The sequence below is a fragment of the Corythoichthys intestinalis genome, chromosome 2 (genome assembly GCF_030265065.1).
Source record: "Corythoichthys intestinalis isolate RoL2023-P3 chromosome 2, ASM3026506v1, whole genome shotgun sequence".
Taxonomy (NCBI): Eukaryota; Metazoa; Chordata; class Actinopteri; order Syngnathiformes; family Syngnathidae; genus Corythoichthys; species Corythoichthys intestinalis.
Window position 1 is genome coordinate 69,740,571 of NC_080396.1, and position 26,846 is coordinate 69,767,416.

Here is a 26,846-nt window from a genome sequence, read left to right on the forward strand (position 1 = left end):
CCTTTTTTTGTTGTTTATCACCACTGGGATTGTTGAGCATACAGACTGTACTCCAAAGGGCCCCAGCTTTTGCTTTTATGATGGTTAGTGACCACCGATTGGGGAAGGAAGCACTCTTTGGGTCACGGTGGCGGAGCCCATTAGACAAACTGCATCAAAGTTTTCGTGTGCTGTGTTGCACGGGCTATCTGCAAAAATAATCAAACTGCTGTGTTTCACTGTATACCCTAATCATATGGAAAGCACACAGCTCTGGGGGCTTACAATCGCCATAGTTATATTGGAACAAGGTTGATCGCACAATAGTTTACTGTGAAAATCTGCAAACAAAAACTGGAGTTCTTGACAGGAAACACGCTCCTACTCTAGTCACGTAGCAGGAGAGTGGGACGAACTTTCCACATGAACACTACCTTTTTTGTTCTACTCTCGTCTCATCCAGTCTTTCCTGTTCATTTTGCCTTTGTTGCTCGTTTTGTGAAATATCGACAGTGCTGCCCTGCTCATTAATGTTCCTTTCGGGTTCAAATTGAAAGGGCTGAACAGATGACATGTTTATTTCACTTGAGTAATACTCTGAAAGCCCGACAGCACAACCCGTTGACGTCACCGCCCACAGTGTATTGCACACCAATAACAACAGTGACTAACAGTGATAGTTAAACAAGTTTTACCAATATTATAAACACGAAAACGTCAAGAGGGGTTTGAACATCAAATTATTATAACTCATACTAACATTTATATTTTAAGAACTCCAGGTCTTTCATGTCCGAGGATTTCTTTAACGCTAAATAATCTCAAAAAGAAATTAAATGCAGAAAAATGTTATTCAAATACACGCACTTACCATGAGGGCTGAAGTTTAGCAAGGTAACAAAAATGAGAGCCAGCTGTACATAAGGCATGAAAAGCACGAACATAAAATATATTTAACAATTCCGCAACACAATCATTGTGTCTTGGTGTCGCAGCGTCACCATGTAAATGGCCCCTAAGAAAACAACAATCTTCCTGATGTTGTAACTGCTCCATAAAGTAACTCACTGGCTGTTATTGCCATCAACGGCACTGTAACAGAATCATTCAATGTCATCTCCCTAGTTCAAATAGATTTGACATCTATCGCTGTCAATAATAGTGAATAAGTTAAATATATGAGTGCAATTTGACAGCGATACACAGAGAGAGGGAGAGAAAAACCCTGACACTGTTATGTGCCAAGCCTTTTTGTTTAAATGTTAGCTCCACTTGTTCTCCTCCTTCTCTAATGGCTCCAAAACAACCAACAGAAAGTGGTGTGCAATACTCGGAGCCAGAGAGGATGTGCTTAATCATTTAAGAGAAAAGAAGAGTACTTTCTCCTAGTGAGGATGATAATGAAGCACAAAACCCTCATGCAGTCTTTCCTTCCTGCACGTCTAATAATGATGTGGCCTAGTTTAACAAAAAGAGAATATATTTTAATACACACAAACTAAAATCTAGGCAAGACAAATATAGAAAACATAATTACACCAAACAATGAGGAGAAGCGAAATGGAGTGGTGGAAGATAAGAAGCTCAAAACCATTAAAGTTGATGAGAAGCGAAGCCCTGGAGACAATATAGGTGAACACTGAACATGGACTGTGGTTGATGATTGTTATTTTAGGCTGCTTCCCTTGCTTGTGCTCCAAGGGATCCATATGTGGTTTTGGCACAAGTTTTTAATTAACGCTTGCTGGAGGCTGGTTCATTCTTCAGTTTCATCTTCTTAATACACATGAGATATTTCCATTTTGAAATATCACACCCTCTTTTATGCTGCGTGAAGCCCAAATGTCGAAAAAGTTAATCAATCAATGAAATTTATTTATAGCCCTTTACCAAAATCCGAAAGGTCCTCAAAGTGCTTTACGACAAAAATGGTTCATGATAAATAAAACTTAAACTTAGAGTAAATATAATTTTCAGAAAAAATTAAATGAGCTATACATTTTAATTTTACTCTGAGTAGATTTTTACACCAGTACTTTTACTTGATTAAAATTTCACCAAACTGCTTTTACTACAAAATATTTTTAGTACACCTCCCATTCCTGCTCAGGTGCGACCTATAATTTTTTTTTTTTTTTTTCACGCTTATCACCGCAAGAAGGGTAAACATGTTTTTTTGTTTTGTATAGGCTATAGTCATCCAAATCATGGTTAATAAGTTACATTAACATAAGCCTATTTTGCCTGTTCTTAAATTTGTTGTTATTACTATAATATTTGGTATTCGTTCTTGGTCTCTGAATAAGTAAAATTCCACCCAAAAATGTGACCTGTTCTCCATTCAAGACAGTCAAGAGTTTCTTTATCGGTCATTACACAAGTGGAAAGAAATTTCGCTGTGACTAGGCCTGCCGTGATAACAAATTAGAAGATATATTGTTTCATGAATTATTGCTGATATGCGATATTATTGTCAATTTTTTAACCAATTCAACCACTAATATAGTGACAATACATACTAATATATCACCCATTCTAATCAAATGCATCAAATTGTTATTCTTAAATAAAACACAAACTATATTTAAAATAATACTTTAAAAAAAAGTATATATATATATATATATATATATATATATACACATACATATATACATATATATATATTTAGGGTGTAATCGTACATCTATTTGTATTGAACGGTTTCGGTACGTGGTGCTCGGTTCGGAACGGAGGTGTACCGAACGAGTTTCTGACGTAATGTAACCCTTACTTTTCGAAGCTTTGAGTCGATCAGGTTACAGTTTCTTTGTGTAGATTATATTTACTCCATCTTCTCTACTATAATGAGGACCAACGATAGGACAGTATAACCCAGAAAAGTCAAAGGTGCGACAACGTGGCCACCGCGAGAATGCAATGAAACGCGGGCGTTAGAGCAGTAATGTGAAGTAATTTCTTCACATGCCAGATAGGGTCACAATTACAGTAATTAAACATTGTCCAACAAATAAAGCATGAAAAAATAATTTATATGTTGTATATTTGACAAAATAATCGCGTTTCTGAAGTTTCAGCCTGAAAGGGGACGTACCCGGAAGTGATACGTCACACCGGGAACAGCGATGGCAGCTCCATACATACAGCCGCCATACAAAGCCCTTCAAACAATGATTCAAACAGCGATATAAGCGATAGATTGAGCGCAAGGGAGGAGATCCAAGTTTTTGAAGAGTTGGAGGAAGAAGAGGAGCTTGGAATTTTATGTTGGACCTAACATGTATTCGCCAGATGCTAATCAGGATGCAAACAATGTGCCTAGACTACCTGACATGGAATGGATACAAGACCCATCGAGATTACAACATTGGTAAGATATAGGCTGTTATTATTTTCATGATTTGAAGATGCAGGCATTTGCACATAATTTTATGTTTTTGTCTATCTGATGACATTGTTAAAAAAAATAATAATCAGACTTCATGTTCATTTTGGCAGATCCGGCAGCTCTCGTGCATATAAAATAATAATATAAAAACGTTGGGGGGAAAGAAGATGAGTCGTTGATGGCTTTCTCCACTTTATTGTGGCAACAATAAGAAAACAAAATAATAGCGGACTGCCGCCACATTCGACCGCAAAGTTTTGCTTCTCGCTGATCTCCTCCTCGCCTCCTACTACTCCAGCGTCTCTTAAACGGATTGTGCATAGTGTCTTGTTATGAGCTTTTTGTTTACAAATGTATCGAACACACGACTTGCTGACAACTTTGTCTCTTTATTAACACATGGAGCTAACTGTAAGAACACAGTTTGGCACAGCTCTCAGCAGGAAGTGGCGTCTAATGGCGTGAGGAAATGTAGTTTTTTCACACAAGCGAATAGATTACAAAGCACCACTTCACTGTTGTCCCGAGACTACATTTCCCTTGATTCACTGCGTGACTTGAGCCGCTCGCTGATTCACTGCGAGATTGACTCAATGCCAACATGCTAAATTGTCGCCTGTCAGCAGCTCTCACGAAACAAAAACTAGAAGGCTATCAAACGATCACCGTGAAAGAAACGCCGAACCGTACAAATGCAATGCAATGCTTGAAGCATGAAGGTGGAAATACATAATACAAATACAAATAAATGTGCACAAACTCACCGACGGTGTGTGTCTCTTACTGCAACGTGACCGTGAATTACCGCGATGCTATATGCACATCCACACCCCTTTCCCGATTGACTGTGGATTAACATTAACATTTGGACAAGATCGCACAATTTAAACACGCTTAATTTAGCGAACGCAACAACAACTATGATCGGGGATTGCCACGAGTTAACTTTCGGCTAACGTCGCTAGCTTATACTGTTCATTCCACAACAGTTGGTAACTATGCTTTGACAAAGTCATCAGTCATCTATCCAAAAATCACACTTACTTTTTGGCAAATCCTTGATCATAAGCAGACCGGTTAAGGAAGCAGGCATGTTCGAAGTGTTTGCAGCAGAGAACACTACTCGATGATGGCGTGAAATTCATTCGCTTCGTGCGAACGAAAGATGTCCATTTACGTGCCCTGCTATCCTTTGGCCACCTAATACAACTTTTCGTTTGAGCGAGAACAAAACATCGCCACACACCGCCGTGGCATCTTACCGAGAAGCAATGCAACAAACAATACTGTTCTATGGCGGACTTCCCTCGCACTTCTAGGTGTGACGTAATTTCCGAAGATTGCCGAAGAAAAGCATTTTCGTTGTCAAGGGCGTTGCTATGGGTTAAACAAAGAATCTGGAAGGGTTGCGTTAAAAAAAAAAAAAAAATGCTTATAACTGTTTAGCCATTGATATTATTCAAAAAGATGGTTGGCCAACCTTACTTCACATTACTGCTTTAAAGTCAATCAGCCAATGCACACCAGTCGCAGTGCGGCCGCATGTGAGACGCGTCCCAGAAGCGGCTCAACACGACGCACACGAAAAGAACGGCAGAGTTTATTATTTGACGAGAGACGCGACCCTCCGGCGTCAATACTACTACTGGTAGATAGAATCAGGCAGACCGGAAGTCACTCGTGTAAAAATACGGTGGATCCGGTTGATTTTCAAACTAATATGCAATCGTAACCCACTTTTTGAGTCCATCAGATCTCTTGAGTGGTAGATCGGGGCACAGTTGACTTCTCTTTGTTGCTTTACTGCTGTCTTCTCTACTATCACAATAGCCAACACGGCCCCATGTTTAATACAAAACCCTCCTACCACAACAAAACAAGTAGGAACTAATATTTACATAGGAACTAAAGTTATACAACATAAAATATACAATATAAATTAATACTACATCACATTTGTAAAATATAAACACAAAATATAATAGCTCATTTAAACAAAATAAATTGAAATGAGCTATAACACATGTAATTAAATCATATGAATAATGCACAGATCCTGCTTACACAATTAAATTTATTAATTTCTGTGTGGCGCTTTAACTTGAGAAAATCCACCAATAAAGCTTTTGAAAACCATTCATAAAAACAAAAAAATGAGGTTCATTGAGGCATTTCATTTGTAAAATACATGTTAAAATCTTTGTCATTGGGATTGCTTTTCTCTTTAGCACAGGACTTCTTTTTTCTTCTTTCTTTCAGAAAGAAAGCTGACCAATATGCGGTGTCTGAAAGGCAAATTGTTGTTGGATTATCTTTGAATACCTGCTACTTTTTGAGCAGAATTCTAGCTTTGTATAGTCTAATGTTCCTATTGTTGAAAGGTGTGTAATAACCAACTAGCACATTTATATTTTGCTTTTTTTTTTTCTTACTGTACCGAAAATGAACTGAACCATGACCTCAAAACCGAGGTACGTACTGAACCGAGATTTTTGTGTACCGTTACACCCCTAATATATATATAAAACATAGACACAATGCATCATGAGTCATTTGAAAGCTAGCTAAGTGCAGAATACGAAATAGGTGAGAAACACAACGCTCATCTTTGTTATCTTCCAATTAGAGCCTTTCAAAGGGTTGTTGTTTTTTTAATCCAAGATAACCGTCATCTTGCCCAATTTGAAAACAAATTGTTCATTACTAATCAGATTTTTCGTAATCGTTGTCATTTTAAAGATATTCTTGTGTAAAATCTTGAAGTATGGAAGTAATTAAGATAAACTCCAGGAATCTTTATTTCCATGTTGGACATGAGATGCTATAATTTTGAAATGTTCACCAGAAATACGTTCCCTAAGCCGCTAATGCTAAGATTTACACAAGATTTTTTTAAAAATGAAAAAGAAACACAAGTGCTCGTGTTTTCTATTTTCTTCATGCATGCTGTGTCAGTAATAGATTTTTTCATTTTTTTCACATCGTTTGCAAATGGTGTAAACCAGCATGTCTTCATGTTTAAAGTGTCACCTTTTAACCACAACTTTGTGCTTCGGAGAAGACTACCAATAATTTATAGCAAAGTAGTTAGCACATTGTCTTTTTCTATTTGCCTCAATGTAGCAATGCTAACGTTTTACAATGTTTAATACAGATGTGTTTTCTTATTTTGTATGTCTGAACTGTCTTTCTACGGTCTGTTGACGAACAATGAGCATCTGTGAAAGTAACTGGAGTCTCATACAAATCGCAGCCGGGAAGATTACAAACCTCATTTTTACTTACCGTGCAATAAATTGACTTATTGTGTATCGCGACAGGCTTACTTTTGACTTATAGTCCTAAAAATATTTGTATACCTAACTATTTAAGAAATACCCAATCAAGGGTATAATATTAAATAATGCATACATTATTTGGATTCACTGAAATGGCATTACCTAAACTCCTGAATAGATAAATCAGTCCTATGTTAAATGGCTGGAATGCATTCTGTTGGAAGGTGAGGCTTTACTCACGCCAAGCCTGCTGCTCCTTCCGAACCATCACATAATGATATCATCATGCTTGGTGGTTCTCACTGATGATTAGCTCGTCAAATCCCTTTTCCAAGTAGTCCGGAGAGAGTATGGGGGAAGTCTGTGAGCGAAGAGCCACAGCACATGGATCAAAGCATCCAAACTAGCTTCCTGGTGGGGAGTAGACTACACCAAACAAAACAAACAAACCAAAAAAAAACCTTGCATGTTATTACGGGTGCTATGCAGGCTGCATAATCAGTCAGTACACATGGGTTTCCTTTTGTTAATTACAATAAGTGCGACCCCCCCCCATGTTGTAATATTACTGAATTGTGCATGTGGCCTTCAATCTAGGAGAGATAAATGGATGTTGACAGAGAGGTTGACAGATTTAGAGCACATACTGTACATAAAAGTATGACGCAATCACGGGCAATATACAGTGCCCTCCATAATTATTGGCACCTCTGAAAAAGACTGTTTTTTAGCTTCTAATATTTTTTTTTACTTCAAATAATATGGGACCTTAATGGAAAAAAATAAGAAAAATCCAACCTTCAATACAAGTGCATTCATTCAGTGGGGAAAAAATCCCAAATAAAGAAAAAATTATTTGACATCAAATAATGTGTGTCACAATTATTAGCACCCCTGGTGTTAATACTTTGTACAACCCCCTTTTGCCAACAAAACAAGGTCTGGGGAATGAGATGGCCATGGGAGGAGCTTGATTTTGTGTCTGGTGAACCATTTCTGTGTAGATTTGGCCATATGTTTAGGGTCATTGTCTTGGTAAAAAACCCAGTGGCGACCCATCTTCAGCTTTCGGGCAGAGGGCAACAGATTTTGATTTAAAATGTCCTGGTATTTCAAAGCCTTCATGATGCAATGCACCCTCACAAGGTTCCCAGGGCCTTTGGAAGAGAAACAGCCCCACAGCATCACTGACCCACCCCCATACTTCACAGTGGGTATGAGGTGCTTTTCAGCATGCGCATCTTTCGTGGCACGCCAGACCCACTTAGAGTGTTTGTTGCCAAAAAGCTCAATCTTGGTCTCACGCAAAAATACACACGGTCCCAGTTGAAGCCTGGGACCGTTGAAGCCTGAAAGTGTATTTATTTATTTATTTTTATCAACAACAACAACAACAACAAAGAAAGCAAAGAATCTACCAAAACACATTTTTTCTCCCCAACACCAGAGGGTGCTGCAACACCCTCAGCACCCTACTTCCCGCACCACTGCCTGTAGTTTGGCCACATCAACGTGGGAGTAAAGGTGATGCGGAGGATGTCTGATGGGTTTGGTAGATTGGCAAAGTTATAAACTGCACTGGGCATTGATGGAAATGTTACAAAAGTGTATACGTTTCCTTTTTTCACCATAGTTATATGATATTGTTTAACCACAACTGGATTAATTACCTCATCACTAGTCTTCCTTCAGACAGCCGCTAGAAACAGAAATGTCATTCAAGCCAACTGCAGGCGACCTGGATATCAGGATTAGGTCTCACTATGCTCTGGTCCTCATGGGAAATGCAGGCTTCCTTAAGGCAACACACTACCGCTTTTGTCCACCTGCGCTGCTAAATGGACCAAAACTGAAAGTTCCCTAGTGTTGTTTTAACCACCCCTAAATACCCCCTAAATCTCAAAAAAGCTATCTAAAAATATCTATCATATGTCATATTAATAAAATGAAGTAAAGAAAATAAGATACTGTGAGGTACGTTGTGTTCAATGCCGTGATACTCAATGAATATTATGGCTTGACTCACAAGTGAGTCTTCTTGCTCAGAAAAAAGGGCGCTGTACAAAAAGTAGGGAGGCGAGAGTGGAGGGGATATCATGGCTGCTCAGGTCGCAAGCGCTGCTCTCTCAACACGAGCCCACCGTCCAAACTAAAAAAAAAAAGATCTGGACTTGCAAAAAGAGTCGTGCCGGGGGAGCATGAGCACAAGGAAGCGGGGATCTCCCGGCCGAAAGGAACTGCAGGACGGTGATGACGCTGCTGTGGGAAGAAGGGATCCTGACGATTAAAAACGGCAACAGGAACTAGGTAGTAAAAAACTAGGTAGTAGAACCAGGTAGTTAAAAAAAAAGAGACAAAATGGACACAAAATGTTGGACGAGACTCCACAGTCGTAAAGTTAAAATCACGTAAGGTTCCCCCCCGGGTGAGTCGTAACCCGGGGACTACCTGTATATGGTAAAATGTTTGGCCAATACAGTAACAATATCAGGTGAGGGTGTCTATGTGCGTGTGTGTGGAGGGTGGGGGGGGGGGTGGGGGGGACAAGGAATGTCGGGCAAACTATAGCTGGTCTTTCTCTAAGACTCAAGTTGAGTAAATTATGATCATCTTTAACAATTGGGATTTCCGGTAGTGTAAATACTGGGCTCCATGGCTGCATTGTGTCTTGAGAGAAAACAAAACCACAGGGGTGTTTTGATAAATAGCCTTTTCACTTGTAAGACAACAATTGCACCCATTTCATCAGTCTTAGAATGATGATACCAGGCGGTATGTGGTGATTACCCCTCGACAGCGCTGTTGTCCCCTTTAGTAAATGAAAAACAACAGTAGGAAAGCATCTCCCAAAGTCCAAATGGTGAAGACGTGAATGGCCTTCAATGTGTATGACTGATAGTTTTCCTCTCAAAGTGGAGAAGTGGAATCGAAATGTAAGCCTATCGTCTGGGCTAAGTGTAACGTGTAGGGCAATAGGTAAAATCAATCAGAAAGTGTCTTTGGGGAGGCAGAGGAAATGGGAGCGCTAGTAACAGTAAAACCTCTTAAATAAGTACTTGACCATCAAAGTTTACTCTCCTTTATTTCAGCCACCAAAACTAGCAAGCTGAGAAAAGTGTAAGGGAATTGCTATAAAATGTTAGCTTGTATGTTTATTGGGTGCGTTAAGTACACTATCTTCAAAGTGTCTTTTTCTTACAGTCTTCAAAAAATTATCAATTTTGAAAACACTGCAGTCACTTGGCAATTGAAGACAGAAATGCAGGGTGTGATTTTGGCCTCCCTGTGTTCCAGGACTTATTAGGGTAGATCCGGCACCACTCGTATGACAAAAAAAAAAGAAAAACTTTGGAAATTTGCGGCATTTGGGGAGCAAGCAGCCAGGATCAAACGATATTTCAACATGCCAAAAAGACAGTTGCATTTACTGTGTTTTTTCAAAAAGAAGGAAGATGGCTCAAAATGAGTCAAAAAAGCAACAACCAGCAATGAGGGCAGCTACAGCGATCATTCTAGCGGTTAGGGCAGGGTGCAGCAAGAGGCTAGCGCCACAGTAGCTAGCCAGGTTCACGGACAGCCAGCCAGGAGGCTGCTACCGTGGCAGCAGCTGGTCAGGTTCAGCGCCGCCCGGAGTGGGGGCCAGGTACAGCACCAGCAGTCAGCCAGGTGGACCACCAACAGGCCAGTACCCTGGTATCGGGAACCACAACATCAGATTGCTTACAGGAAGATTCAGAAGGAGAGGAGAGCACACTGAGCGGAGAAGAATGTGGGACATCCAGCGACAGGTAGAGATGGGATGCACAACCGTTTGGACAGCAGCTCAGTTCAACGTGAAACAGACTTACTACCAGCACTCTCGTACCACTAATGACGTTAAAAGCCAGCATCAAGTGTACTATTGCGATTATATAACGGACCAAAACATTCAAATCAGCATAAAATGTGTTCATAAGGTGAGCTAATTTGCTGTCAAACTTAAGTTTTCTGATAGATTTCTCAGATTACTTTACTAGATTACTTTCACAGAAAGTAGTTCCTTTACCTCTAATGTTATTCTAAACCATGTCCTACCAACCGTAAACAAACTGTGGTCTTCACACTTAACCTCACCGATGTTACGTTAATGCAATAAAGTAGGCGACACCGTTTTGAAATATTTTTATTTGCTTACATGGGCCTATACAATAATTACAACTGTGTTATCGGAATAAATTATTATAGAAGCGTGATGAATTAACGGATAAATATGTTTGTAAACCACAGACTCAAAGCACGAATATAACGGTGTAATGATACATTTGGTGATGAGGTCCTAACCATGTATTAATCATCTAGCCATGTTATATCGTGATTAATACAGTAAACGGCAACTAACCAATCAGAAAGCTTCCTCAAACCCACCCGTTTTTAATAATATATAATGATAATGGATGATTTGTATTATTTATTGTATTTATTGTATTCCATCTCTGATTTTTTTTTGTTTTACAAGTTAGACCTGTTGAGAAACTAATTGCTTACTGTGTACTGTAAGTACCACCTGTGGTTATGTGGGAAATTGCCCGTGCTGTGCAGAGTATAGCCTAAATAATTTTTGTCATACATTTATACCATGGATATTATCTGAAATTGAGGCTTGTAAGTCCTACAGCATGGCAAGTGGGCATTTGCGTGTTGTTTTTAGCACCATTTTCTGCGTATGCACTGTGAATATACTGTGCGAATAGAGACTGTTGAAAATTCAAAACTGATAGTTTTTTTCATCAACTTACCTCCGAATATACTTTACAGCAAGCCATTCGTATGAATATGGTCCACCCTCGTCAAAGCCATGTTTGAAACCACCCGAGGCTCCATAACCCGGAAGTACCCGGAAGTAAAATCGTATAATGGATCCCTATGGGAGTGTCGTAACCCTCTTTCTAAGGCCCTGCTTGCAACTATACTTACTATACTAGGCTTACATGCACCATGTGACCACCCGCGGCAAGATCAGAAAGTGTCGCAACTCTCTTTCTAGGTGGCTCTGGTGAGGGCGGCCGCGAATGCGCACGCACAACTCGGAAGTACGCCGTACACACAGGTGGTCAATTTGGCCACAAAACTTGGCAACAACTCAACACTTTACACTCAGTCGGACTTACAACACATCCCAAAATGCGAAACGAACACATCACCTCATGGCATAAATGTGCAACACGAATATGATGTAAACAATGCAAACAATCCGACGTGAGGACAACCAGGAGCAATGACTACCAGCCGTCGCAACGGCAAAGCTACGAAACGGCCGCACATGTAGCACCTCCAACTTATCGCTGAAACCCTCCAGAATGAAGGGAAAATACTCAAGTTCATTCATAGATGCAAACAGATCAACATTTCCTCGCACATCTCAACAGGTGGTTGCACTTGGCTCGAATGTGCACCAACCCTCACGCCTTTCTCAGTCCCAAAACACTTAGCACGTGTGATGCGAGACCAAAACAGGAAGTGACTAAGAGCCGTTACCATGGAAACGAACGCATAATGGGAACATTTCTAGCATTTTCTATCGGAAAAGCTCTTCGTACATGACTAAAAAATTTCTTCATTCTAAATACATTATGAGGCAAGAACAAAATAGTAACACACAGACACTAAGTAAACTAGTCAAATTACTGGTTTGGAAAAATGAACGTGTTAGATTGCTCGTCACTGAAAGAAAGTAATCCGATTACAATGAGACAGCACTGCTCATGACAAAAAAGTAAACTCTGCCGTTCGTTTCGTGTATGATGCAATGAGCCGCGTCTGGGACGCAGCCGCTCTGCAACTGGTGTGCACTCACTGCTTGACTTTACCAGATGCGCCTGGTGTAATTATGAAAACAATTTGACAGGAAGATGGCTAGCTGGGTGCCGGTGGGTTGGCTGGGTGTCTCCTGCTCCCGTGGGGGGTCCTGCCCTACCCTGGGCTTGGTGGGCCATAGGGGGTCTTTCATTGTGCTGTGCCGGTTGGGGGGCCGTGGTGGTGGCTTGTTGGGGCTGAGGGTGGGTGTGAGTGGTGGAGACACTACCCCGTAGCCCATCCCTGACGGCCAGTTGATGGAGGCGTGGATGGCCCGGGGTACCACCCTGGATCTCGAAGGGATGATGACGGCCCCTTTGCTGAGCTGAGGGAGGAGGGATGGACTGCGCTGGATCGCCCCCCCCCCCCCGCCCCTCGATTGGCTGGGGAAGGGCCATGGCCCTGGGGGCGTCACCCACGCGGCATCTCCACTCGTCTGGAATTATCAAATGTCTATCTAATGTCTGTGTAATTAGACACACTCAAATAATAAAACTTTGTGTCAGGATTAGCGATCAGATAGCATAGAAAAGGATACCAGCATACTTAGACTCAAAAGGGATTCAAAGAAATACTAGGTTCTACACCTCAGATGGCTGATTTGTGTACACTCCACCCCTCCCAATCACTTATCTTTCGGACTCCAAACCCCCACCCCCACTCTTTCCTTGGTCATCAGGCTCCCCACATGGTGTCAACCAGAAATACAACTAGCTAACGACAGCACCAACATATTCATAGTTACTGTAGGTGTTCAATGTATTTCTTGTTGTTGTTTATGCTTCTTCTGTCTCTCTCTCCTTCTTCTCTTCTGTTACCCATAACCTCTTCCTGTTTACTGCTTTCTACTAATAAACGAGGTACGTTGAATGATCACAATAGGAGTATGTCATACTCCCATGTGATACATTAAAACTATTCAGACCAATTGGACACTCAGATCTCCATTCACCGTGTCAAGCAGTTTAACAGGACAGGTTAACCCTTGAAAGTCGAAGGACGCGCCGGCGCGTCCTCAGCGCACGTCGTCTTTGAAGCGCCCTCACGTTTTAATTACGTCACCCACATGCCGTTGGTTGGTCTCGTTTTAAAGTGCGGAAGTTGCGGTTTACTCTCGTTATTATTTGAAGTCAATCGACCAACTAGAACGTGAGATATTGTCATTTAAGTTTTATAGTTTTATTGTCCTCTCCAAAAAACATTAAAACACTGCATGGATCATTTGTTTACGTCTATATTTCCATCATTTCTTGTCCTTTTTCAAAACGGAAGCTCCATGAAAAAAACACAAATCAAACGAACCCTTTCGAAGTCACAGTGGAAGCACAAAATGCGTTTCTTTTTTATAAATATAACTGCCGCGCGAGGTTCTACGGAACGAGAGGGAGGAGTGTTCTGAAGCAGCGAGGTGGCGAGCGACGGACGGCCGTTTGGATCGAGCAGCGACTTTGTGTGACTTTGACAATGAACGGAAAACTAAATTTAGCGCAAGCAATTGTGCTTTTTGATCAACTTGAGGAAGAGGATGGTCCAAATTCGTCATCATCGTCTTCGGAAGAGTCCTCGAGTGAAGATAGTGACGGATTTTAACACGTGGGTGATGCCATCGACGAGCAGAGGTAAGCCAACTCACTCTTTTTTTTTAATGCTGAAAAAGTTTCTTTTGAAAGTTTCTTTTGATATTGCAAGACAAAGTTCATTTTGATGCAATATAACTGTGTGTTTGTGTATATAATAATAAAATGTGCATATCAGATCAAAGTCGTACGTGCACTGTGGGTATCCCAGGCAGGAATTTATAATTTGTGGTGTTCTTCTTTCTATATGAAGATTAGGGATGTAGCACATATTCAGCTATGGTATTCTTTCTATTGTCATACATATCGATTTGCATTATTATTTATTGCTGTATATATTTTTATTTTATACTTTATTATTTTCATAAATACTGACTTTTTTTCATGTACATTTATAGTGACAATGAAAGTAAAGTGAAATGAAAATGGAAGGGTGGAAGGGTGGAAAGAGGACCGACACCCCATGGAAGTGTGAGCTGTGTGATGTAGCCCTGTGTCTAATTCCAGGACGAAACTGCTTTTCGGAGTGGCATGCCTGAAAAAAATTTAACTTGTTTATTGTAAATATTTTTGAAAATACTTTTTTTCCCAATGTTATATGTATATTTTTTTCCCCCCACAATCAGTCTTCTCAATTTGTGTATATAAATGTGTGTTCAAGAAGCCTGATTGTGTGTACATAGTTTTCATCAGGTGATGGGCCGCAATACCTAAACTCATAAAGAGATGCCCTCTAAACACTTTTTGTGTTAGGTGGTATATGTTTTTTCACTGTTCTTCACTGTTTGGTCTGCTGTATATAACCTGTTTTGACTAGAGCATGTATAAAGGCATAAAACGCCTATGGCTATACCTGTTGTTTATGTTGAATTGTCAAATATAAGACTATTTATTCTAAATTTTTGGGGTTGAATGTTCATCCTAACATGTTGAATAAATATTACAAAGTTTCAAAACGGTTCGTTACGCATGTTTGGTTGTCAATTGGACATCAATATTAAAAATTTTGACAAAACGATTTTGGAATTTTTGGTCTTTTTGGGCCCAAAATGATGATTTATAATTGGTCAGTGAAGGAAACAACAGTTTGGACATGAAGTTCAAGGTGTCACAAAAAAAGGGACCAAACCAGGCCATTGTAAACAATTCTTTCTTTGAAATATAAAGGCAACTTCAAAGGCATGCAAAATCAGACAAAATAGGCCCAGACCTTAAAGGGTTAACAAAAGAAGAGAAAACAATTTGACTAGCAGCCAATGTAAGTTTTGTGGAGAAATTTATGATGCATAAAACATACTTTTCCTTTGTTTGAATAAGAGTGTGCCGGGGACAATTGATTTAAGATGTCGTTATTCTAAGAGCCAGTAAGAAATAAACTTGATTGTTAAAGAAGGTCTTGAAGCTGCACTATCTACCAAATGGTTGTTTTGCTCCCAATGGAGTTGCTCAGACATCTGCAAATAACACTTTCCAATGCAACTGCTGAAGAAATATTGTTTACAACTGGTCAATTACCAAATGAAGGAGTATTACTTGCTGTTATGTGAATTTTATCGGAAAGAGACATTTTAAAAGGTTCACACAAAGATCTCTTCCATTAGAGATCGGAGCATTAGGCCTATGCAGATACAAATGGACAAGTTCAGAATTTTCTATGGGCAGATTCTTTGGTGTGGAAATGCATCAAAAGAAATATTTTTGATGATTGACAAGAATGCCAACAATCATTCTCCAAATAATCAATCAATGAAACTTGCATCCTAAAGAAAGTAAACAACTGCATCACAGCCATCTTGGTGTGTTTTATATGCGGTCTGCCTGAGATTTCACTCATCTTACAACAAATGAGGTGTTTCTGTGTGTTATTCTCTTTCACTGTTGAGTAGAATCCTCCAGTTTCAGCAGCATAATGAAACACACCGGCGATGGAAGTTATCCATGAAAAGCCATGCTCTTGATTGAAAGCTATTGCTAACACCTGACCTTGAAGGTTATTGATTGAGGGTAAGGTCATGTTTGACTCATTCACTGCAATTGACAGTGATCGAAATTAAATACATTCGAACTCGGATGGCTAGCAGTGAGTGATCATGTGTAACATGGTGTTGACGGTGCTTGTACTCAATTGTTTTCAGCTAATTTTTGGCAAATGTTTCATAATGTATCGATATATTCTCAAAACATAATTCTCTCAATTCCAGATGTTTCAGTTATGTGCACTGAACACTTCTGCAATCCCCCCTTGTCAGGTGCATGCACAAAAAAAAAAAAATTACCCAAACAAACAGGTCACTAAGTTAAGTGGAGCACAACGCAACACGTCGGTCTGGGATACTTTGGCATAGAATGATTTCTGATAGATTTCCAGTCATTTCCTATTAATTCTTGGGCATTTTTGGGTAACTTGCTTGTTAACTAAGGCTTGGGTCATAATACAGGTCCTAATACACAAATCCGATTTTTTTTTTTCACGTTTTTCTGAGTCGAGTGAGGCATTAACGGTCTGTACAGGACAAGTCTCATAGAAGTGGACCATTTCAAATCATATCTAGGTCACTTCCGTATGTGGTTTTAAATCTGTTTTGGGCCGCATTTTTCAAAATGTGGCAGCGGTTTGAAATCTCAAGTTTCCCAAATCGGTTCAAATAAATTCATGTCGAGTATTCATCGACGAAAACTAGTCAAATTTGAAATGACTAAAATATGAGAAAGAGTAATAAGTATGGACAAGTTTCAAAGGCATTTCCGCTTTACTTCCACATTTCTGCTCGCGACTTCCGTTTTACACTTACTCCATCCAAAACAACAGTGGAGCTGGGGTGGCATCACTCATCAAAATCTCTCAATAAAGACAATTTGGAAATACCGCAACCATCTGCCATCATCACTTCATGGGAGGACAACATGTTCATGAAGGCAGATGTGGAACCAATGTAACCTGTTTGAAACGCGCCGCGCCCCGACGCGATCCGCTCCCACCTCTCTGACCAGGCTGGGACGCGAAGGGACGCTAACCACTGCGCCGATAAAGCTCGAGCCAATGGCGCAGCCGTCAGCGTCCCGACTTGAAGGCATCGGAGGGAAGGTTTCCCACGCACCGCCTCACACACGCGGACCTGCGTGTACCCGCCACACCAACACTGTGCCACCTCAAAGACCGGGTGTTTATGTAGCCATGTTGCCACTGGTGTTATGGAAGCTATGTTCTTCCCATCCCTGCATTTTCATGTGTCGGCTGTTCAAAAAATACTACAGCTAAAATCTCGAACATGAAACGACTTGTTGTCTTTGATATTCTTTTGATTGTAATTATGATGATAATTAATATTATTTACAACAACTACTGTACTGCTGTGGCTGCAACACATGCTATTTGCTGCTAGCTTGTTGCTAATCAGCACGTGTAGGATGGCAAAATTATGTAAACGCATGAATGCGAGTGTTTCAAGTTATTTGTTCGTTTGTTTACAGGTGATTAATGCTGTTAGGCAAGAGAATACCACTCCACGTGCCTCACAACAACACTTACTGTTCGTCGATAGACATATATCGAGACTATGTGTTCTACTTTGATCATAGAAGGCTCGACTTATTCTCCACCTTCATTAATATTTTTGTTATCATTTTATAAATTGTGATTTATTAGCCTGTTTTGCACATGCACCAATCGTTTTAAATCAAAACAAGAAATGTAATCATGTAGTCCAAATGTTTTATTGCAATCAATATCTGCAATAAAAAAGAACGATATTGTGGTGACCCTTTGTTTGGCATAATTCACCTACCGTGCTTGTGTGTCTGTTTGGCCGAGCGCGTTACCGGCTGCGTCACAGTCACGTGACAGAGACACTATAAAGAGCCGCGCGCGTTCCAGCTCATTAGAGAGAGTGCATGAGAGTTCACAGAGTGCAGCAGAGTTACAGCGCTGGACAGAGCAATTCGAGCTAAAAAGACTCTTAACATTGCATGCCGCTTCAATATACTCTTTTTTTTTTTTTTTTTTTTTTTTTTTTTTTTAATGTATATACATACCTTGTAGTACTTCCTTGTAACAACAAAATCCATGTCAGCCCTTCTGCATTCGGTAACTGTAATATTATTTGTAATTTCCCCTCATTTTCATCGCTCAAGTTGCCAGCGTATCATTCAATGCCTCACGTTATCACTGGCTGCACACGTTATGATTTTGTCCACGAATGATCAACGAAGTTTTTAGCAAGATCCTTAACTTCTTGTCTGCAGCTGGTTTTGATGTAAGACATATGGCGAGGTAGATCCACACTGGCGCATTGTAGCTACTAGCTGGTCGCTGATCAAAATATTCCACTTCTAACCATATATATGGGCGCTTCCAGAGCTTCACGCACAGCACAGAACGTCTTGGAGTCTCATCCACGTTGTGCTGAATCCATTTTTGGAGATTCCGTGGGTTCCTCTGGTTTGATTTTGTTGTTTTAACTTTGTCAAAACACTGCTTACTTCAACTACACTTCATGTTGTTCTGTCTAAACCGGAAGTTGGGAACAGAAATGATCAAAGATGGTGCCGCCCTTGTTTCGCTCAGGAAACTTGTCTATTATAGCCCAAAAGACTAAGATGAAAATTAGAATGGCTGCCAAAAACAATGCTGGAATGAATGAAACAATCACCAAGTTAATCATAATAATTATCACTAGCACAGCTGAACATATAGGCTACTGTGGGTACACCAAATAAATCATGAAATTGTTGTAACACAAACCATAACACCGGCCCATTGCCTCAATGACACCAATCAAAACCACTGAAGTCCTAATTGTGTATTGCATAACTTTGTAACACAACTACTGCAAGTTACAGACTTCAAGTGTCACAAGGATTTTCTTCAGATACTCAGATAGTTATTCTCTGTGTCTTGGTGGGTCATCTAGTATCAGTAAGACTAAGACACACATATCACAGGCTTTCCATCAACCCATTGGACTATTTATAAGCATCCCCATACACCCTTCTCTCTCCAGGGGGGTCATTAATTTGCCTCTGTCAGTGGTATGCCCCACAAAAAGTCCATCAAACCTTGCAAGCTGCTTATCTTCAAGGCTTCACATGCTATGGCGAGAGCGGTGTATATTCTCGTTCTTAATAGAACGAGGTCGCATAATTAACTTAGGCATGACAAATTTTCTAACGTGACCTTTTGGCTCTCATAGTTTGGTTTCAAATGAAATGCAATCGGAAATATTTTCATATTCTGGAAATTAGGACCAGAGGTGGGTAGTAACCCATTACATTTACTCCATTATATTTACTTGAGTAACTTTTTGAGAAAAATGTACTACTAAGAGAACTTTTATCAAGCCATACTTTTTACTTGAGTAGATTTGTAGAAACGCTACTCTTACTCTGCTACTTTGGGGTACACTCGTCATTACATTTTTTATCTACATATTAGATGTTCCTTTTTTTTTTTTTTTTTTTTTTTTTCCGCAAGCGACGCTAACAGTAGCTCGACAAGTTTCACCAATGAGGCGTCGCAGCAATAATATGAAACCAATATAAAACCAATCAGACTCAAGTTTGCCGTTCTATGCCGGCCTGTTTACGTGGCTTCTTTAAAGTACCGTAAAAAGTTTGGTATTTGACAAAGAGTGCCGCCTTCAACATGACTCGAAAGCGTGGATTTTAACCTTTCCCAGTTTTTATTTGGCACCAATTGAATTTGGAAAACCGAAGATATGATCCTTTGTATTTCATAATAGGAACTACGAAGGAAGTATTCAACGGGAACTATTTTCTCCACTGGAGGGCACTCATTCTGTTTGGACAAATGATGCTTCAGTTCCCTAGATTTTTATCTCACGCTGGAATTCAATGATTTTTTTTTTTTTTTTACATATATATTTCTTTGGCTTAATGCGGTTATGCAATAGGCTATAATACAGTATAATAACAACAGTTCATATAGATAACCTTGTGCCAAGGAAAAAAAATCCATTGTTAAAAAAAAAAAAAAAATCTAACATCGTAAGCAGTTATTTACAATGTTACTCGTGACTTGAGTATTCTTCTCAACAAATGTTTTTTTGTTTGTACTTGAGTATATTTTTTGGATGACAACATTGACTCTGACTTGAGTAATATTACTTTGAAGTACGCTGCTCTAACTTGAGTAAAATTTTGGGCCTCGGTTCGCCCTAATCCAGGTCAGAGGTGAACAACTATCCATCGACCAACATACGCAGTCTTGAATTAGTATGTATTATTCCACCCCAATCGTTTCCTTCGAATGTGATAAGACATGTGGGACAGAACAAGGTGGTAGACAAAATGTTTTCCAGCAGCAATAACACAGTCTCCAGATAAATGTAATACTGCCGGTGACTTCGATAACCCCAGGATGTTCACTGTGTGCCCATTCACTCAATGCTCCTGCCTCAGCATTTATCAGTGAACCACTATTGGATGTTAACCTGCTGACCTGCATCGTTTTATATATTCCGTTTCACTTCAGACATCGTGCCTTGGTGCCTGTGAGGATTTTTTAATGAACTGTCTTGAAAGGGTTGGAGTGTTTGTTGCGATCCTGTGCTTTATCATTAGCACTCAGCCCTCTTCCATGCTTCTGCATCAAATTACTATGCATTATTTATTATTATAACAAGACAGAAAATTTGAAAATGTGGAGGAAAAAAATTCAGTGAATTAATTGTAAAAAAATTACACTCAGACGTTGTGCTCAAGGTGTCACCCAATATTAATTGATGGCAGCTTTGCATGTGATGATGAAGCAACCATCTATGTTATTCCTTTTTTTTTTTCTTCAATGGCGTTACTTCGGCAGGCCGCACAGTCCAAACCGTTTGGCCCATCGACATCGTTCAAATACTGAAATGAACGGAATTCTTGTGCGACTTAGGGAATCTTGTGAATGACCCCCCCAAAAATTAACGTTTGTACCAAAACGGAAAAAGGACGTTTTCTGAAAATGTATGTTGTCCTACAATTTTTACCCAATTCACATAAATCATAAATCAAACATTTCACTAAGGTAAGGAGCATAAAAGTTGTATGTATACAGAATTTGCCATAAACCTACGGTTCCCCCAAAATGGTCCCACTTATTTCTAATCACCAACATTTCCCCTTGATTTTCAATGGCAGAAAATGCATGGGTGGTTACAATTTTTTACCAAAAAACATACCATTACAGCAGCCCATTGACATTCAACTGGCGCCCAAGTAAGTCGAATGCCAAGCCATACATGTCCATGCCATTGACAGCCGTTCACGTCCATGCCATTGACAGCCATGTACATCTTTGCCAGTGACAGCCATGTACGTAAGTGCCATAGAACGCAATATATGTCGATTCTCTTAGCCAATGTACTTGGATTACATTGACAGCCATGTACATCCATGCCATTGACACCAATGTATGCCCATGCCATTGACAGTCATTTACGTCCATGCTATTGATGGCCATATACAAGGTATGTCGATTTTATTGATGCCAATGTACTTGGATTCCATTAACCTATAGCCTATGTAAGTTGATGCCATAGACATCAAAATATCAACAGGAAATGACCCTGGAATGCCCCCAAATCAGTAGGAAGTGACCTGACATCAACAGGAAGTGATCCTGAAATGTCCCTAAATCAACAGGAAGTGACTTGATATCAACAGGAAGCCACCTGAAATCAGCAGGACCTGACCCCAAGGGGTTTACCTGCGAAAGCAAAGCTACCATAGTAATTTCTGCAGAAATTGCATTTTAAACAATACAATACACGCCATGAAAATTAATTTAAGTACAGGGAGTCTTCGGTTTACGATGTCCTTGACGAAAGCTGAGTATTCTATGACCAGCCAAAGGAAAAGCATGACCATGGAAATAAGCTTAACATCATAGAAAAATATGGAGAAAAGGGAGACACCAATATAATATAAAGATATGTTGCGTTAAGACCAAAGTTAGAGCTTCACGCAAAAACACCTTGCTCATCGTCAAATGCAGTTTTGTGTGTACGCAGACCTTAGGTCGCAAAAAGACAAAGTTAAATAATTTACGATTCACGTAACCTTAAAATCAGGACAGTAACATAATGCATCAGGTTGAATCTATACTTGAGATTACAATGTTGATGTGTTAAGTGCTGTGTTTTCTAGGCTGTCCCTAAAAGCACTGCGTGTCTGACTGCAGTGAGAGAGTGAATCGTGGAGGAGTTGGCGAATTTTGTAACTTGGCGTTGGCTACAGCCAGAATTGGGTAGTAATGCGTTACATTTATTCCATTACATTTACTTGAGTAACTTTTTGAGAAAAATGTGGCAGAAAACACTCAGGTGACTTGAAGTTCCGCTCTGAGATCCCCAATTTGGCCAAATTTCTAAATTGTCCTATATGCATGTGTGATACATCATTGGAAAGCTTAAAATCTTAATTTTCTGGGGTAAGAAAATTTTTGAACAGGAGGGCATTTAAAAAAAAATAAAAAAAATAAACAGTGAAACCCTACCTGAAGGCGAGAGCATGCGAGAGCAGAATTAAAGACGCCACAATTCTAAAGAGATATTATCACGTACTTACCTTGTTTCGATCCAAAAACTCCATGTAGCATGTATCACTGAGAGTCAAGACACAGCTGTGAATGGCCACAGCCGGATTTTTGGGGGATTTTATGGGTGAAACATGGTAATATAACAAGGGTCGCGATGCAGAAATCGCAGACATCAAGGAGTGGTCGAGATTTTCATTTTCATATATTTACCGTTTTAAGCATTTTTTTTTTTTTTCTTTTTTTGTTTTGGTCGATTATTTATCATCTAAAATACTAGGGGAAAGGCGACAGTTACGAGGTAGATATCCGCGACTTTTTTATAGACGCCAATTTTTTCATTCTAACGTAATTTGTTTAAAAGTTTAAAATATGCCAGTGAATAACTTTTTAAAGTCGTTTTGTTTTTTTTAAACAAATGAGACTTCCATTAAGGATTCTAAGCTAAAAAAGACGGACATTTCAAATAATAAATACGATTACTTGCCTTTTTTTTTTTATGGCTAGGTTGAAACAAAAGCGGTTGCGCAACGTCAGTAAACGGGGGTTTTCAGGGGAAAACGGACAAATTAAAAATATTTCGGGGGCTTATTGTGCCATGAATCTGCTATGGCAGCATATAAACATATTGTTCTATCAAACACAATCGTTGTTTTGTCTTAAAATACAGCAGTTTCTTTTAAAGTGGAGTGCAAGAGCAGAAACTGCTTTTTCAGTCTTGTCTGTGTTTTCCGCCATGTACTTCTTAGAGTAGTTTCACCACAAAAATACTTTTGACTTTTACTTGAGTAGATTTTGGAGGAAGAAACACTACTCTTACTCCGCTACTTTGGGCTACACTAAAGTCGAGATTGTTTTGTTTTATATTGGTTTATATAATTCATTCAACCCTTGATGATGGAAAGGATTAAATAGTATATATTTTAGGTCAATTAGCATTTTACGGATTTTTCCCCTCAATAACAGAAAACACAATCAAGCTTGTGCAAAGATACAGAGACATATTATCATAAACTAACACTGAAAATACAGTTTTTCATAAATGGGCAGCTCTCAGTTGTTAGTTAGGGCCCGAGCACTGAGCGTGCGAAGGCCCTATTGTTTTGCAAAGGATTATTATTATTATTAGGGCCCGAGCACTCAGCGTGCGAAGGCCCTATTGTTTTGCAAAGGATTATTATTATTATTATTATTATTATTATTATTATTATTAGGGCCCGAGCACTAGACGTGCGAAGGCCCTATTGTAATGCAAAGGATTATTAGGGCCCGAGCACTGAGCGTGCGAAGGCCCTATTGTTTTGCAAAGGATTATTATTATTATTATTATTATTATTATTAGGGCCCGAGCACTAGGCGTGCGAAGGCCCTATTGTAATGCAAAGGATTATTATTATTATTATTATTATTATTCTTCTTTCTTCATGGCAAATGAAAATGGCCAATTTGGAGGCCTGAACATGCACGAAAAGTCACCAAAATTTGCACATACGTGCAGATTCGCGTAAAATTTGATAATCTTGCGTCGTTTTGAAAAAATTTTTAAAAATGGCTCAGTGGCGCCCCCTTGACCCTTAAAATTTTCAAAAAGGCCTCTCCTCTCAGGTTTTCAACGTAGAGCGATGAAATTTGGGGAGTAGATACCTTATGCCTAACTGTTCAAAAAAGCCTCTTGCACCCATATTCCAAATCCGACAGGAAATCGGATATTTTGGATCAAATGTGAAATTTTTTCGGTTCACAGTTGGAGTTTACGTTTGGAGGCCTGAACATGCACGAAAACTCACCAAAATTTGCACATACATGCAACTTTGCGTAAATTTTGATAATCTACAAAAAAATTTAACAAAATCGCTCAGTGGCGCCCCCTTGAAATTTTCAAAAAGGCCTTTCCTATTAGGTTTTTTCAACGTAGAATGATGAAATTTGGTGAGTCGATACATTGCGTAAAACTGCTCCAAAAAGTCTCTTGCACCTATATTCCAAATCCAACAGGAAGTCGGAAATTTTGGATCAAATGCGAAATTTTATCGATTTACATTTGAGACCTTGTCGCTGAAGAAAATAGTTGGATCGTCTTCAAAATTGGTCAGACTATACAGGAGACATATGAGATCTTAAGTTTTCAAAATGGTGAGTTTTCATCCAAGGGTCTGGCCTGGGCGTAGTCCCAAAGTTGGCCATTTTTGGGCAAAACACCAAATTCAGAAAATGATTAAAAACTCCGTGATACAACGTTCAATCTTTTTCATTTCTAGCAAGTATATGAGATATCCCAGCCTGAACACGACTGCATTTAAATTTTACCCATTAGGCTTGGCGCCCCCTAGTGGGAACAGGAAATGGCCTTCTTTACGAGACAGGCTCCTCGTCCAAGGGAAAAAAATCTATTGACCTCAAACCTGTTTCAGGGGAGCCTCAAGACATGTGTTCAGGTGCCTAATGAAAAATATTGAGGTTTTGTAGAAGCGGAGAGGTACAAACTGGAAGTGAAAATGACCGTCAACAATTTGTCTCGCCAAAAACTTTGAACAGTCATAACTCGGCAGATATACAACATATCTGCGCCAAACTTCCCGTGTTTGTTGAGAGTCATACCCTGAAGGTTCGTGTAGGGGTCATTTGCATCAACTCTACAGTGCCAACTAGTGGCGACAGAAAGAAGTTTTAAAAAAGGCCTTTCCTATTGGGTTTTTCCAACATAGAGTGAGGAAATTTGGGGAGTTGATACCTTGTGCAAAACTGCTCCAAAAAGTCTCTTGCACCCATTTTCCAAATCCAACAGGAAATCGGGTATTTTGGATCAAATGTGAAATTTTTATCGGTTAACAGTAGGAGTTTACATTTGGAGGCTTGAACATGCACGAAAACTCACAAAAATTTCGACATACATGCGGCTTTGCATAACGTTCAATAATCTTGTAACGTTACGAAAAAATGTAACAAAATGGCTCAGTGGCGCCCCCTTGAAATTTTCAAAAAGCCCTCTCCATTTAGGTTTTTTCAACGTAGATGGATGAAATTCGGAGAGTCAATACCTTGTACAAAACTGCTCCAAAAAGTCTCTTGCATGCGTATTCCAAACCCAACAGGAAATCGGGTATTTTGGATTGAATGTGAATTTTTTATCGATTTACAGTGTGCACATTTTACACCTTGGCACCTAGGGAATTAGTTTGATCATTCTCAAAATTGGCGAGACTGTTCATGAGGCATATGAAATCTTAAGTTATCAAAATGGTGTGTTTTCATTCACGGGCCTGACCTGGGCGGGGTGCCAAAGTCGGCCATTTTTTCGCCAAAACACCGAATTCGGAAAATGACTGATAACTCCCTCATACAACGTTCAATCTATTTTAAATCTGCCATGTGTGTGAGGTATACCAGCCTGAGCAGGACTGGATTGAAAATTTACCATTTGTGCCTGGCGCCTCCTAGTGGGAACAGGAAATGCCCTTTTTTACGGTGACACACTCCTCCTCCAAGGGAAAAAATTAATCGACCTCAAACCTGCATAAGGGAAGCCTTAAGACCTGTCTTCAGGTGCCTGATGAAAAATATTGAAGTTTCGTTGAAGCGGAGGGGTCCAAACAGGAAAGTGAAAATGACTGTCAATAATTTTTCTCTCCAAAAATTTTGAACAGTCATAACTCGGCAGATATACAACATATCTGCGGCAAACTTCCCGTGCTTGTTGAGAGTCATACCCTGAAGGGCCTTGTAGGGGTCATCTGCATCAAACCTACAGCGCCAACTAGTGGCAATAGAAAGTCACTCGTTTTTCCAATACATGTTCAGTTCTTTTCAGGTTGGTCATTGTAGTTTCAAGACCTATTAAAATACTTATTTACGGCCCATGTCCACGTGTCTCTGTCTGTTGCCGTGACGACCCTTTGTTCGCCATTTAAAGGAAATATTTTTTTTCAGAGACTCAGGCAGCTTATAGAGCCACAGTATTTGGCACACTTGGTCGAATTGGCCGAGTTAGAAGATTAATTTTGGGTTTTGAATAAGGGCTTGGCTGCACAGCTCAGTAGTGGCTCCTTTTTTGTAGTACTCTCTCCAATAGGGGTTTTTATCTCTTGGGTGTGGGAATGTAAATAGGCGACTTTCGAGCATGTTAGGTTCTAATGAGATAATTAGAGAGGAGGATCTGCCACCAGCCTGACCTGCACACAGTCCGAGTTGCGTGACGTCCGAGTTGCGCTAAATTGCGAGGGCCCGTTTAGTCCTGCTTGCAGGCCTAGTTATTATTA

At 39.8% G+C, this 26,846-nt stretch overlaps 1 protein-coding gene across 3 annotated transcripts in view; it reads left to right on the plus strand.

Annotated features, from left to right (window-relative positions):
• The window catches only part of LOC130912213 (metabotropic glutamate receptor 4-like), a 355,496-nt gene that overhangs the window by 170,508 nt on the left and 158,142 nt on the right, over positions 1-26,846 (plus strand). The window lies entirely within an intron of this gene.